Below are 17,246 nucleotides of genomic sequence, written 5' to 3'. Positions count from 1 at the left end.
TAAATAAGTAAATAAATAAATAGAAGATAATTATAAAGCATCTGTAATTTGACTTCTTCAGTCCTGCTATGCTCCACCTTGCCTAAGTCTCAGCCATGACCAGAAAGTAGCTTTTTGGTCACAGCGATTTTTTTCCCCTCCTCTACTTTCTGACCTGCCAGTATGTCTTATAGAACTTTCTGAAAGGTATGTGGAACAGCCAACCTGCTCTAACATTCTGTATTTGTTTTCTTCCATTAGAAAGAAAAATATTTTTGTAGACAGATGGTCTGAGTTCTAAAATATAGCAGATGTTACTTAAGCTATTTTGCTGTCTTCCTGGATTGAGATGGAGGGATCCTTACTACCTTTCCCTTCACTCCTTTGACCAAGCCAACTCTATATTTTATGTTCTGTTACTAGCAAAACCTCTAGGACAGTATGAAGGTTATTTCTAAAATAGAAATTTATAGCATTGAGTTCATTCATTTAAAAAAAAAAACAGAAAGATACCAAATAAATAATCTAACATTATAACTCAAGGCCCTAGAAAAAGAAGAACAAACTAACACCAAAATCAGTCGAAAGACAGGAAATTATTGAAATCAACTGAAATAAGTGAAATTGAAACTTAAAAAGAACATACAAAGGATCAATGAAACAAAGAGTAGGTTTTTTGAGAGGATAAACGATTGACAAACCATTAGCCAAACTAACCAAAAGAGAGAGAAGACACATTTTTAACACAATTTAGAGAAGAATAAGGAAATATCAACACAGACACAACTAAAATCCAGAAGATCATTAGAAATTATTTTGAAAATCTACACTCCAATAAGCTAGAAAATCTTGAAGACTGTGACAAATTTAGAAACACAAGACCTATGCAAATTAAACCATGAGGATATAAAAAACTTAAACAGATCAATATCAGGTAATGAAATTGAAGCAGTTATCAAAGTTCTTCCAACAAACAAGCCCATGACAGTTGGGCGAGGTGGCACACACCTGTAATCCCGGCGACTCACAACGCTGAGGCAGGAGGATCCAGAGTTCAAAGCCAGCCTCAGCTACCAAGAAGTGCTGAGTAACTCAGACCCTGTCTCTAAATAAAATACAAAATAGGGCTGGGGATGTAGCTTAGTGATTGAGTGCCCCTGAGTTCAATCCCCACTACCAAAAAAGAAAAGAAAAAAGAAAGAAAGAAAAGCCCATGACAAAACAGATTCTGAGTTGAGTTCTTCCAGACCTTTAAAGAACACATATCCTCCTCAAATTATTCCATTAAATAGAAAAGGAAGTAGCACTGCCAAATTCATTCTATGAAGCCAGTATCACTCTGATACCAAAACCAGACAAAGACACATCAAGGAAAGAAAACTTCAGACCAATGTTCCCTATGGAGATGAATGCAAAAATTCTTTTTTTTTAAGAGAGAGAGAATTTTTTAATATTATTTTTCAGTTTTCGGCAGACACAACATCTTTATTTTATTTTTTATGTGGTGCTGAGGATCGAACCCAGCGCCCCTCACATGCCAGGCAAGCGCATTACCGCTTGAGCCACATCCCCAGCCCCAAAAATTCTTAATGAAATATTAGCAAACCACTTACAAAAATATATTCAAAAGATAATGCATCATGATCAAGTGGGTTTTATCCCAGGAATTCAAGGTTTGTTCAACATGCAGAAATCAATAAATGTAATTCACCACATATATAGGGTTAAGGACAAGAATCACATGATTTTGTCAATAGATGCAGAAGCTATTTTCAAAATATTTTTCTGCACCAATTCATGTTTAAAACACTAGACAATCTAGGAATAGAAAGAGCTTACTTCAACATTGTAAAGGCCATATGTAACAAACCTGAGACCAACATCATATTGAATAGAATAAAAGGAACAGTATTTCCTCTAAAAAAACAAACAAGGTAACTTTAGGTAGGGTAAAGGGGAAGGAAGGGAAAGGAGGGAGCAAGAGGGTAGGAATGATATGGAATGAGACATTATTATCCTAAGTACATGTATGAAGACATGAATGGTGTGAAAATACTTTGTGAAGAATCAGTGACTTGAAAAATTGTGCTCTATATGTGTAATATGAAATGAATTGCATTCTGCCATCATGTATAACAAATTCAAATAAATAAATAATTTAATAAAAAATACAAAAGGGGACTGGGGATGTGGCTCAGTGGTTAAGTGCCCCTGGGTTCAAACCCTGGTATTAAAAAAAAAAAAAAAAAACTTTACATTTTTAAAAGGAAAAGGCTTTAAGAAGCTTAGCCTAAGTGGAAGTACTGGAGATTGAAAGGAAACAAATTATATTACATGCATGAAAGAATATGTCAAAATGAACCCTGCTATTATGTATAACTATAATGCACTAATAAAAAACATTTTTTTTTAATTTCTAAGCAAAAAAATAAAAAGGTAAGGATGCCCGATTTTTTGTTGCTGTTGTTGTTGTTGTTGGTTTTTTTTAGTAATTATGTTTTTTGTTGTAGTTGGACACAATACCTTTATTTTATTTTATTTTATTTTATTTATTTTTACGTGGTGCTGAGGATAAAACCCAGGGTTTCACACATGCTAGGCAAGTGCTCTACTGCTAAGCCACAACCCCAGCCCAAGAGTGCCCATTTTTACAACTTCTGTTTGACATTATCCTTGAAACTCTAGTTAGAACAATCAGACAAGAGAAGGAAATTAAAAGGATATAAATAGGAAAAGAAGAAATCAAATTATCTCTGTTTGCTGATGATGTGATTTTATATTTTGAAGACCCAAGAAACTCCACCAGAAGACACCTAGATCTGATAAACAAATTTAGTAAAGTGGCAGGATACAAGGTCAGCATACATTAAGCAATTGATTTCCTCTATTTCAATAATGAATCTGCTGAAAAAGAAATTAGGCAAACTATCTCATTCACAATAACCTCAAACAAATAAAATACTTGGGAATTAATCTAATTAAGGGGTAAAGGATCTCTGCATTGAAAACTATAGAACTCTGAAGAAATTGACCTTAGAAAGACCTCCCATGTCTTAGATAGGCACAGTTAATATTGTCAAAATGGTGATACCACCAAAAGCATTATATTGATGCAAAGATATTCTTCACAGAACTAGAAAAATCAGTACTAAAATTCGTTTTGAAAAATGAGAAATGCAGAATAGCCAAAGTAATCCTGAGCAAAAAGAGCATGATGGAGGGCTCACAATAACTGACTTCAAATTATACTACAATGCTACAGTAACAAAAACAGCATGGTACTGGCACACACACACACAAAAAAAACAGGTATTAAGAGCAATGGAGTAGAATAAAAGACACAGAAACAAACCCACATAAATGTAGTTATCGAATATTAGACGAAGGCACCAGAGGAAAGAGAACCTTTTTATCAAATGGTGCTGGAAAAACTGGATATCCATGTGAAAGAATGACCCCTTTCTCTCACCCTATAAAAAGTCAATTCAGAGTGGATCAAAAACCTAGAAATTGGAACAAAAACTCTGCAACCGCTAGAAGAAAATGTAAGCCTAACACTCCATCATGCCAGCTTAAGAACCAACTTCCTTAACAGGACCCCTAAAGCATAAAAAATAAAACCAAAAATCAATACGTGGGGTGGCATCAAATTAAAAAGTTTCTACACAGCAAAGGGAAGAAGAGCATGAAGAGAGAGCTGACAGAATGGGAGAAGATCTTTGCCACCCTCTCCTCAGAGAGAGCATTAATATCCAGAATATATAAGGAACTCAAAAAACTTAACACCAAAAAAAATCAAATAAAACAACTAATAAATAGGCAAAAGAACTAAACAGACACTTCTCAAAAGAAATACAAATGGCCAAAAAAATATGAAAAAAATTTCACCTCTCTAGCAATTAGGGAAATGTAAATCAAAACCACACTGAGATTTCATTTCATACCAGTCAGAATGGCAGTTACCAAGAATGCAAATAATAATAAGTGTTGATGAGAATGTGGAGAAAAGGATACATCCATACATTTTTGGTGGGACTGCAGGTAAGTACAACCACTCTGTAAATCAATCTGGAGATTCCCCAGAAAACTAGGAATAGAACCACCATATGATCCAGCTGTCCCCTCTGTGGTCTAACAGACCTAAAATCAGAGTACTATAAGGATGAAGCTACATCAGTGTTTATAGCTGCACAACTCATAATAGCCAAGCTATGGAACCAATCAAGGTGCCTTTCAACAGATGAATGGATAAAGAAAATGTGGCAAAGACATGCAATGAAGTATTATTCAGCCATAAATAAGAATGAAATTTTGTCATTTTCTGGTAAATGGGTGGAACTGGAAACTATCATTGTAAGTGAAATAAGCCAGACCCAGAAAGTCAAATATCGAATGTTTTCTTTGATATGAAAAATCTAGTCAAAAATAAAGAAGGGAGGGGGACAAAAGGGGATGTGGTAGGTATTCCATCAAAGTAGAGAAAAGATCAGTGAAGTAGAGGAAGGGGTTGGGAATGGGGGAGAAACAGGATAAGGAAGATCAGTGGAATGCCTCTGACCTAACTTTCCTATGTATATATATGAATATACCACAGTGAATCTCACCGTCATGTATATCCACAAGACACTAATTTAAATATATATATATATATATATATATGTATGTATGTATACATGTGTATATGTGTGCATATATGTATACATATGTATATGTATGCATAATTAACAGAAAGATCAGTACAGTGGAAGAAATGGAACAGAAGGAGGACGGAGAGGAAGGTAAGCTGAACTACCAGGGATTGAATTAGAGCAAATTTTATTCTGTGATTTTATAATTACATCATATTGAATCCTAATGCTATATGTAACTAATAGGAATCAACTAAAAATTTAAAAATATTTTTATATGCAAGTTTAGCACACTGAGTAAAGACTTAGTAAATAGCCATGACTATAAATAATACATGAATGAAAAATGTATGTATGGGAATAAATCACCTAATATGGTTTTAAATGTGTTACTAATAAATATTCTTAAAGTCCATATTTAAAATAATCTCAGTTTTCCAGTAATTATAGTGGTATTCCCCACCCCAATCCAGTATCTAATCAAGTTTCATAAATTGTATTTAGTTGTCATATCTATTTACTCTCCATTAATCTAAAACACAAATCCCAGGCTTTTTGTATTATATTATTGACATTTTTAATGAAACCAATCCAATCATTAACAACATGTCCCTTAATTTAGAATTTTCTGAATTTTTGTTATTAAATTCAGGTTAAACATTGTTGGCAGGAATACTACATTAATGATACTGCACCTTCTCCAAATATTATATCAAGGTAAAAAGAAATTCTTAATGCAGTAGAAAAGTAGAATATTATGATTTAATGCAAGGTGTAAGTTGAGTTTTCAACTCTACTTGCTTTAATTTTATACTAATCAGGCATTTTGTATGTGATTTGGTATTAAGGTAGATTTTATCAGTAAGTAGTGGTCCTTTTTAAATTTATTAACTTCTTGTGAATTTTTTTAACAATTCAGAGAGCAGATAAAATCAGGTTTCTGATTTTTGAAGCTAAGAGCCAGATAGTAGTAATGTCTACATTATAGGACTGAGGTCAGGAATACTCAAGATGTTAATAGAAGTGAAATGTGACTGACAGTAATATGCTCTGTGAAGGGACTATTAACATTATTAACCCCATCCAGGCATTTATTTAAAACACACACGCACACTCACACACACACACACACACACACCATTTAGTATTATGCCTAGTACTGTAAGTTCTTTATGAATGTTAAGTGTTATAACAATACCAACCCCACCATTTACAGTTAGAAAACTGAGGCCCAGAGAAGATAAGTAATTTTCCCAAAATCATATAGCAAGTAAACGGTAATGTTTCCCACTCTTTAGCTGTGAGACCCCTCTTGGAAGCAGATAGGCAATACAGATACAATCTGTACTTGAGAATGATTTTCACTCAGCTTCTTCTTCTTACATAGTTGCCTCCTGCATCTCCCCCTGGCCTCCCTTGCCTGGTACTATTTTGCCATACTGTGGTAGGTACTCAACTGTGACGACACTATAAGCCATGCAAGTGCATAACTCATTGTGTTTGTTTGCATACATGTATCAGAAAGCTTAAATTAGTGATTGTTCTTACTAGTACTTTATTGCTTTCTCCATTTCAATACTTTTTTTTTTCTTATTTTCCTTTCAGTTACATTTTAAGGCTTAGAATTAGGTAGATCCAGACTTAAACTTAGTAGGTCAACCATCCTCTCTAAGGTAATGTTCCTGTCTAAAAATGTTGGAATATTATTGGATTGTCTGAGGATTAAGTTAGCTCATATTATAAATAATGTAATCCATATAAAATGTTTCATACATATTTTATACTGTATTTAGCTATAATTCCTTTTTGTTGTTGTTGTTGTAATGAAGATTGAACCCAGGAATGCCCTACCACTGAGCTACATCCCAGCCCTTTTTATTTTTTATTTTGAGACAGGATCTCACAAAGTTGCCAAGGCTGGCCTCAAACTTGTGATCTTTCTGCCTACGTCAGATTACAGGCATACACCACTGCATCAGTTATTATTCTTTCTTTGATATTTTACCCATTTTAACTTTAAATGTTTGGAGCTTTTTTTTTTTTTTTTTTTTTTTTTGCATTGGTGGTGGTGATAGTAAGACTGGCAACTAAGCAAACTCTTTAAAATGGATTTTAATTGAAAGAGTATCTTTGAAGTTAGGCTGTTTAGGATCAGATTCTAAAGGCTCAATGGCCTCATTTTAAAAAGGGGTGTTAATGGCTACCTGTGTCATGCCTTTTATTACCATCATATCTCTAGTGCCTTACACGGTGCTTAACATAATGTAAGCACCTCATAAATATTGTTGACGAAAAATTGAATGATTGGGAGGATTTAAAAAGATACAGAGGATCTAGCACACTGGCAGAAAAATAAATATTATATTACTGTTTTTATCAATGATTTAAAAATTATTAAGTGTATTTCCCTTATATGTATTAATAAACATGAAAATAAAGAGTATAATATTACTCTAGTAGTTAATCATAGTACTCTGAAGTATAAAGATACTAATATTCTAATTCTCTCTGGTTCTTTGCTACAAACTTAATGATATTTACAAATGAAAAAATTCCAACATACTAGTTTAATATGTTGTATAAAATATTTTTAAAGTCTTCAAATAAATGTGTGTACCTGTGTTGTTTCTATTACAGAAAGAAGAGGAGGGACTCCTTCACTGAGACTCATAAAGGCATAGAGCCTCTGGAAATCACTGCCTCTATTACACTACTAGATCTCATAGCACTTGTTATGTTTTCATCACTTTCTCTCCAGAAGGTAAGAATCTTGATTTCTCTTCATTGGTTCTTCATACAATTATAGTTTTCTTATCTATGGACTTAACTTTTTAATAAACATGAAAAGTCTCTGATACCTAGTGTTGAAAAATGCCACATGTCTCTGTTTAAACATGTTGTCTCTAATAAGTATTTTTTACAAAATTAATACATGTGCAACGTAAAAAAAAGATAATACAGGAAAATATAGTAATCCTACCACCTTGGGATACTACTCTTCATATTTTCTGGAATACTTTTCTCAATATATTGATATTTGTATTCTGTATTACATGAATCTATATAATTATAATAATTATGACTGGAAACCATAGGATATAAATGCTCTTTGGATACCCTGCTTTTTTCACTTAAAATTTATTGTAGCATTTTTCATGTCAATAAATGCCATGCATTTTTAATAACTGTATAATATTTCAGTTTAAGGATATAACGTAAATCAGGTAACCACTTTCCTATTATTAAATATTTGGAATATTTCCAAGTTTTCCCAGTGGTAAACATAAGTTCAGTGAACATCTGTACATACATTTTTGTACTCAGCATGTCTGATGGTTTTTAAAAGACAATTTCTAAAAACAATTTAAAAGACAATTTCTAAAAACAAGTGTTGCAGAAACTTAGTTCCTAACATGCTCTCTGATGAAAGCGTTCCATGTCATATAATAAAATGGAATATTATTATTCACCATCTTAGATATATGTATACCTGTGTATAGTAGTAGACCAAAATCAAACTCATTTGACTATAGAATCCTTCTTAAAATAACATATATCTTAAGGATGTTGGAAATGGGAGAGACAGTTTGGGGAAAGTAGTATATGAAAAATTTTTGTACTTTGCAGTCAGTTTTTATCATGAACCTAAAACTACCCTGAAAAATAAACTCTATTTTTTAAAGGGAAAATATTCTTTTAAATGTCATTGTATAAATTTGCATTTAAAATTAAACAAAGGCCTACACATACAAATATCTATCAACACCCCACTGAATTCTTGAAAATGCTAGCTTATGATATATTGAAATAATTGGATTGGTGCACCAAAGAGTAAATGAATTGAAAGGCTGTAACAATTTACATTCCTGACAATAGCATGAGAGAGTTCGAGAGTACCACTTTCTCAACAGTTTGTCAACATTTAGTATTAGCTGGTTTTGTTTTAAAAATAAATCTCATAAAAGCTTTTGGCATTTAAATATTCATTTATGTGATTGCTAGTAAAATGGATATCTTTTTCTATTTTTATTTGAACTTTGAGTCCTTTTGTGAATATCTAAATCTTGCTCCATGCCCAGTTCTTATTAGGGTCTTTCGGGTTTTTTATTGATATGAATCAGGAATCATATAAAAATATTAAATCAGTAAATCATGTGTTACAATTATGCTTTTCAATATTTTTCATTTTTATATTTTATTTTGATGGGGTTTTTCCCATATTTTTTATTTTTTTCATGTAAGGTAATAATGAACCTCTTTTACCTCAACTTGGCATCAATAATTAAAACTCATAAATAATCTTGTCTTATTTATACATCCAGTATTATTTTAAAGCAAATTCCAGACATTATATCATTTCATTTGTTAATATTTTAGTGTATATAATGACTCTAAATGAAACTTTACTTAACCCATATTTTATATCTGCCATGGTATGTCCGGAGGAAATCAGTTACTTAGACTATAACATACTTATAATATTACATTAAACATCAGCATTAGTTAATATTAATATAACCTAACTTACTATTTTTTAGTGATTCCTATAAGAATTTAATCATACTAAATAACTTGTAACCAAAATAGCGTGTTGCCTATCTCTCGCATATTATAAGCAGAAAGCTTAACCTATAGGAAAAGCTTCCGTTTCCTTTTTTACTAACATAGAAGCTATAACTCTTCTTTATAACATTATATAAAATTTCATTTTTCTAAGGTGAGAAGGGACTATACTTAATTGTAAATTATACAGCTATATTACCATGGACTTTCACTGGTCTCTTGAGTAATATGTTACTCAAGAAACATGCCTTCTCCAGAAACATAACAGTTGTTGTTTTTTTAAATCCCTCAATAAGATAGAACACTCTATGTGATTAACATCTGGTTTGGTTGGGTTTTTTTAAATATTTTTTTAGTTGTCAATGGACCTTTTATTTTGTTTATTATTATTATTTGTTTTATTTTATTTTGGTACTGAGAATCGAGCCTAGTGCCTCACACATGCTAGGCAAGCACTGTTACCACTGAACCACAATCCCAACCCCTCTGACTGGTTTTTAAGGTGTCAGTTCAAAAGATAGTACCTTCTCAGAGTCTTCTCTGGGGCTTGATAATACATGTAGTAGCTTGTCATAGGACATCAGGAAAATATCCCATGACAGCTAATTCCAGAAAAAGTACAAAATATCCTCAATGTAGTTCTTAAATTTAAATAATATACAAAAATAAAGTTAGTCTCCACTAGAAGTAGAATTGGCATTCCATTTAAAGAGCAAAGAGGGACAATAAGTCTAGAATCTTAGTCATAGATACGTAAAATCATACATGTTTTTATAGTTAGGAGAAATCTTTGGGGTGATAAAGTCAAATCCTTTGGTTTTATGATCAAGAAAACAAAAGAGCAAATAATTGAATTCATATTTTTCCAAAACCACACAAAGGTTTTTTTTAATACCCTTTGAAGAATTTGAGAAATAAATTAAAAATTCTAAAAAGTTATCCTTGAAAATGATAACAAAGTTAATTGTGCTTTCTATATATGAGATGACCTACTTTTTTAAAGCATTTGTCTTATTTAATCTTCATAATATTTACTTGAGATAGGAATTATTATTATCCCTTTACACACATAACAAATCTGGCTCTAACCCAGGTAATCTGAAACATACAGCTCTTACATTTAGTCACTGTTCTTGAAATAGGAGATTATTTTTGCTAGCTTTATTAATATATAGTTAACAAGTAAAAATTGTATATATTTTCTGTATACAACAGGATGTTTTGATATATGTATGTGCAAACATGGTATAAGCAAATCAAACAAATTACCATACCCATCACCTCACATAATTTTTTGTGCTTAGAATATTTTAGATCTAGTCTTTTAGCAATTTTTGTATACACAAAACAATTGTCATTAACTGTGTTCACTAGCTGTACAATAGAACTTCCACACTGTTTTCCCTAATGGATGCTAATTTACATTCATACTAGCAATGTACAAGCATTTCCTCTTCTCCATACCATCACCAGCCCTTATCTTTGTCTTTTTTTTTTTTTAATACTATGCATCCTAACAGTTTTGAGGTAATATTTTGGTGTGAAAAAGGAAATTCTTAAATGTTATAATCAGTAGGAAATGGTGTTTCATTTTCAACTGAAGCAGATACAGTTTCCAGAAGAAAAGGCAGAGGATTGCAATGGTCAATCCTAGAAATAAACCAATAATGGAAAGTTTTAGCATGACAGATGGCAATAAATAATATTTTTATTGCCATTGAATTATTTCCCATATAAGAAAAAGTGAAAAAAATCTAATTAATCTGTGGCATGATTTGACTAATCTCCTTGTTTTCAGAGACCATTGCATCCCTAAATTCACTTTTGAATTTATCAAATTATTTTGGTTTTTGAAATAGAAATTGACTAATGAAAACTGTGTGACAATATTCTAAATTGGTTGAAATCTTCTCCATTATCACAGTTTTTCATGTACTCTTTAAGGTGCTTATGTATCCAGATACATGTATTACTCAATTTAATCTTGAGGCATTTTGTTATTAGAATACTTTTTTTATAAATGAGTAAAAAAAAACTATTCAAAACAGATTTCTGCTCTAGGTTTTAGTGCTTGCTATAATTTGTATCTAAAGGTACACATGAATTAAACAAAAAATGAAGTCATGAAACCAAAAGAAAGGATGTTTAAAATGAATTTACAAGTTTAGTTCTACTTAGCAATCACAACTTTAGCTTGAGGCTTTTCCAAGGCATCATGAATAATAATTAGGTGAGATTATAGGCCCCAGGCAAAGCCTCAGGACAGTAGTGCTCCTACTCAGTCATTTATCCTCAAAAAGTAGTCTTTAGATTGTGGAGTATTGGTTGAAATACCAGGGGGAATCAAACCTGAGTCTGTCACTTTATCCCAAAAGTCATATCAGGAGTCAAGCTTTTAAAAGTAAGATAAATATTGAAAAAAAATGAAAAGGCTTCATAGGTTTTTCATTTACTGTTAGTTTATTTTTACTTTTTCTGTATATATATTTTTATTTACCTGCAAAAAGAACTTTGTAAAAAAAATTGTAACCCCAATAAAGTAATGACTATTAAAAATTATCAAGAGAGGTACAGTAAGATTTTATCAAAACAAAAGAATAAATTTCATCTCTCATTTTTATTAGAATTTCATGGAAAATTTATAGTCAAATTCTGATTTTTTTTTTTTGCTAAAATATTCTTCTAGACTCATGTGGTAAAATAATGAACTGATTAGTGTGGATATTTTGAAAGCCCTGAAGTCTTGAATTTATGGTTAATTATGTATTTTCAGTTATTCAAACCTCATTTTTCATTTTCTTGTTATACCAACTTTCATTAGTGAACACTTTGTATCTAAAAGTTATAGGAACTATACTCACTCCTTTCAAGGACATATTTACATAATAAATAGTAAAACATAGGGAATTAGCAAACTATTTACTTAACTCACAAGCAATCATCTAATAATGTGGTAAAGAACTACTAGGCTTTAAATAGTGTTTACCATTGCCAGCACTATTCTGACTCAAATTCTAAATCCAACTCTATTATTGTCCTCATTTTGCAAAAGAGGAAACTGAGTCAATAAGAGAATAAATAAGAGATTAAATAGTATATGATAAATCCAGGATCAAAAACTGAACTGAAAATGTATCCCACTTATAGAAACCTAGAATTAAGAATACAATTTTATTCTGCTAAGACTATTTTTCTTAATCCTTTGAACTCAGTTCTCCTATTTTCCCTGATAAAGCATAAAGCCGTGTCATTTCTATTTCTACTTAATTTTTAGAATGTACTAAATATAACAACTAAAAATTAAGCAGCAGTACAGCACACCAATGTTTTTAAACTACTCTTCTTTCCTCCTTTATTGAGGCTCACAATTTGAAATAATATTAGTTCCATATATCCCACAAATATTTATTGAGATTCTACTATGTATCAATCATTATTCTTTGGGCTGTTAAAATGTCTATACCACGATCTCCTTCCATTAGTTCACATAAAAACAACTGAATCTATTTAGATTTAAATCCTTTTTGGGATTATTTGCTACTCTCTTATTAGCTATTGCTTAGTATGTTTAAATTTGCAAGACTATCCTGAACAAAAATTTTGTTTCTAATGCTGGGGACTGAACCCAATGTTTTGTGTATGCTAGGAAAGTACTGGACCACTGCATAACACCCCTAACCCTCAAAATTTTCTTAATTCTTCAGAGCCACTAGGCCTGTAATTCATGAAGCATCCATTTATTCTGTTCTTTCATTGAATGCCCACTGTGGAAGAAAGTCAGCCAGAGCCAGAGCACATAAACCTTTATTCAAAAAATACCGAACATGAAAAGACTTTATAGGTGTACTCTGATTTGGAGGAAGATAGGATATCTTTTAACAGGCAGGTCAGCCAAAGTTCAGTTTGGGATAGAGTTGTTTAGGAATGGTTTTTGCAAGAGAAGGAATTGTTCTTGCAGACTTGAAGCCATTGTGGGGGCAATGTGGATTTTGTCAAGAAAGAAGAAGAGAAAGTCATAGGAGTTAAAATCATGTACAAGAAGTGATGGGTAGGAAGAAATACTGGAGACAGGACATGGGAGAACCACAGTGGAAAATTCTCAGTCTTTCAGAGTCTCACATAGTCCATAGAAGGCATCATGCTTTGTGCTAAAGATGTAGTGATAAATAAGGTAGACCTAGTTCCTAATTCATTAAAGACAAAGTTATACAATCACTTTTTCCACTGCCATAGCACAAGATAATGCAAATGTATCTATTGGGGAACCTCATCTAGGAGAATCAGTTAAATGATTTCTAAAGCAGGCATTTTAGCTGAAAACTGAGGACTGAGTAGGATTTCACAAGGTACAGTGGCTCTGAGGAGTAAGACAGACTCGTGCTACATTGTGATTTTTCATAGGCTCCTTCCAACATAAAAAAAAATTCTAAGTATATTTTTCAACTACTGCAATATAAAGATGAATGTTAATATTACTATTAAACATTTTCTTTGACCTAAATGTCCTTTTTTCTTGTTATATTAAAAGAAATTAAAACATTTTCATAAGCTTCTAAATATATTGTGAGCCATAGGAACTTTGCCTTGTGGATGGGAGAAACTGGACCAAAAACATTTCCGATAAAGGGAACCTCCTATAGAGAAGCTTCCAGCAGTTGGCTTGATCCTGGAATTAAAAGGAGGCCAATGTAGGTACATCAGAAAGTGTAGGGGAGGGCAATCTGAAATAAGGCTATTGAGACAAGAGGTGTCCCATAGACCCTGTTTAGTGTTCTGCCATTATCCCAAGAGTAGTGAAAACCGCTGAAAGGTGTGTGTTAGAGTAGGTGTGAGTGTTTAAATCAAAGTAATATATGCACATGCTTAAAATCAATAATTATTTGCCTAGTTTTTTACATTTAAACCTCACTTCTCTTTTTTTAATTGTTTTTTTAAATTTATATATGATAGCAGAATGCATTACAATTCTTATTACACATATAGAGCACAATTTTCATATCTCTGGTTGTATACAAAGTATATTCACACCAATTCGTGTCTTCATACATGTACTTTGGATAATAATATCCATCACATTCCACCAACATTTCTAACCCCATGCCCCCTCCCTTCCCGTCCCATCCCTCTGCCCCAGTCTAGAGTTTTATCTATTCCTCCCGTGTTCCCCCTCCTTACACCACTATGAATCAGCCTCCTTATATCAGAGAAAACATTCAGCATTTGGTTTTTTGGGATTATCTAACTTCACTTTACATTCTTTAATTCCATCCATTTACCTGCAAATGCCATGATTTTATTCTCTTTTATTACTGATTAATATTCCATTGTGTAGATATGCCACATATTTTTTTATCCATTCATCTATTGAAGGACATCTAGGTTGGTTCCACAGTTTAGCTATTGTGAATTGTGCTGCTATAAACATTGTTGTGGCTGCATCTCTGTAGTATACTGTTTTTAAGTCCTTTGGGTATAGACTAAGGAGAGGGTCAAATGGTAGTTCCATTCCCATTTTCCCAAAGAGTCTCCATACTGCATCTCATATTGGCTGCACCAATTTGCAGTCTCACCAGCAGTGTATGAGTTGCCCTTTTACCCACATCCTTGCCAACACTTATTGTTGTTTGTATTCATAATAGCTGCCATTCTAACTGGAAGCCTCACTTCTCTTTGCACTCTTCCTTTGATATATATCTCCACATAAAAGCAATTTGCTTCACCTGTTTTGTTTTGGGTATTGGAGATCAAACCCAGGGCCTGTGCATGGTAGGCAAGTATCCTATCACTGAGAGCATCCACCTTATATTTTTATTCATCACTTTTAGACATCATATATTAATATACACATACAATACACATAAATAAGGGAGGCATTACACATTTGCTCACCCCACTTTGCCTTTAACTTTGCTCTCCCTATCACTCTCCATTTAGTTTTATCTTCTTTTTTATTTTTCTGTTAGAACTGTAGAAAATAAACGAATACCATTATTTTTGTCCCATTAACTATAGGTGCTATTTGTGATTTTTCCCTTCTGTCAGATGAGGATATTAATATACCCACCTTCTCCTCTAGCTCTTCTCTCTCCATGATTCTGTCCCCAGTTTTTTTATTTTTATATGTCTAAAATTAATGCCATTTATATCTATTTATGTAACCACAATTTAGTAAGTAGATTCTACTTTGTTTTTGCTGATACCTTCAGCATAAATTCACCCAGATGGCCACGTCACTTAAGTTATTCCTTTCTTCCATCCTTGCTTAAGTTCTTGACCCCTGTGGCAGCTGCTCAGTACTACTTCCCTAGTCATCTTACTCTAGAGAGAAACTCCTCTACCTAGAAATCTCTCTGCTTCTTTCATTGTTTTTCTTCATCTTATTGTTCATACAAGTTATATTTTATTTTACTTCACTTTTTAATTTATTGTCACTCTCTGTCTACTGGACTGTGATAATTAGAGGAATAGAATAGTAGAACTAATTTGATTTTTTGTTGTTGTTTATTTTCCCCATTATTGTCATATTCGTAGTATCTTAAAGGGTGCCATTTTCCCAACTGGCATTAAATATTATTTTAATTGATAATTAATTACAGTTGCAAGTTATATTCCCTTACCTATGCAATTTTTTTAGTTTTCATAAAATTCCTCATTGTCTTTTGTTGTATGTGCAGTATTTTTCTTTAACATACTCCTAGTTCTTTCCAACTCTCCATCATATGAAACATTCTGGTGCATATTTTTTTCCTTTCTTCTTCCTTAGAACTGGTCTTCAGTGTACTAATATCCTTTGACTTCACAAATCGTCATCCTGGGGCTTCCCTTTCCTGCAGTCCTGGTTAGCAAACTACTGCAGCCTACATTTCTTCTCTTTTACATTTACATCCTTTAATGAACCATATCTCTTAGCAACTTCCTACAAAAGACTATAGGGAAAATCAATTTTTAAAAAAATTTCAAAGGTTTGAAATGTATTTTATTCTCAGGAAAAATGTATCCAGGTCCTAACATCAGAAGGTACAAGCCCCAGGGCAGGGCCTGACTGGAGAAAGGGTAGAGGTAGTCTATGTGTAGAGACAGAAAACACATTTAAAAGGTGCTATGTTGGATGCCTGCTTTATGAGACACTGTGTAAAAACTAGCTTTTTATCCTGGTTCTCCTAATTTCTTCTTATAATAAACTTAACAATCATAACATTAGAAGTTGTAGAAAGAGCACTATCTTTAAAGAATATGCTGAGGAGAAGTAACTGATACCCATTTAACTGTCTGATTCTTAATTCTAGTTACTATGGGATTCTAGGTTACAAATCATTCACGTGCTTCTAAAATTCAAAGGCAGCTTTACTTGGGCTGGGAAACTAGCTATTTCAGTCCCCTCAACACTGTTCCTTGCTCTAGGTTTGATTTCTCCCAAGAACTCTTTGATTAAGGTGTGTGTGTGTGTGTGTGTTGTGTGTGTGTGTGTGTGAAGGGAGGAGGGGATAGGAATAGGAAAGATAGTAGAATGAATTGTGTGTGTATTTTGCTCAGCCCTGCCCCTCATTCCCATGCTCAGCCCTGCCCCTCACTCCCAGGCTTACTTTCCTCTTACCTGCACCTCTGAGGCCCTGCCCATCTCTTGATTCTGTAGATTGATGGGTCCTGGCTACTCTAGGGTGAGGCTTCATTGGGCCCACTTCAGCAGTTCTTCTCACTCTGTTTTTTCCAGATTACATTAATTTATTGAAATCTTTCATCTGTTGATGACCTGTCCTCCATCTGTTGTAGTCTTTCATTCCTGTACTATCATTTTAATGGGTCCTAAAAGAAATAAAAATGTGTTAAACCTGCCATCTTTAAGTAGAAGTCATTATAAGTTTGTAAGCAGAAAAAAATGACCATATGGAATGGCATTTTGCCAAGATCACTCTAAATACAGTGTGAGTCATGGTAACATAAACTAACATACTGGGTTTTCCTGCATTAATTATGTAAACCTTATAAAACAGCATAAGGTACAAATAATGAAAGTATTTATTAGAATAATAACATGAATATTATATCCTTTGATATAAAAAATACATATTTAATATT

At 32.7% G+C, this 17,246-nt stretch overlaps 1 protein-coding gene across 6 annotated transcripts in view; it reads left to right on the top strand.

Moving 5' to 3' along the window:
• Positions 1 to 17,246, top strand: part of Mbd5 (methyl-CpG binding domain protein 5) — a 416,793-nt gene that overhangs the window by 248,921 nt on the left and 150,626 nt on the right. For 5 of the 6 annotated variants that reach the window (XM_058573479.1, XM_058573478.1, XM_058573476.1 and 2 more), the window contains exons 6-7: positions 4,708 to 6,051; positions 7,245 to 7,368. The gene's annotated coding sequence lies outside the window, so the exon portion shown is untranslated. The remainder of the gene's footprint in view (positions 1 to 4,707; positions 6,052 to 7,244; positions 7,369 to 17,246) is intronic. The other variant, XM_046426967.2, reaches the window with a different exon arrangement.

Source organism: Marmota monax, unplaced genomic scaffold (genome assembly GCF_021218885.2).
Source record: "Marmota monax isolate L192 unplaced genomic scaffold, Marmota_monax_Labrador192_F-V1.1 WCK01_AAM20220418_F8-fsc00048, whole genome shotgun sequence".
In the NCBI taxonomy this organism is placed as follows: domain Eukaryota; kingdom Metazoa; phylum Chordata; class Mammalia; order Rodentia; family Sciuridae; genus Marmota; species Marmota monax.
The sequence above is the reverse complement of the archived record's forward strand: the minus strand, read 5'-3'. Positions and strand labels throughout refer to the sequence as shown.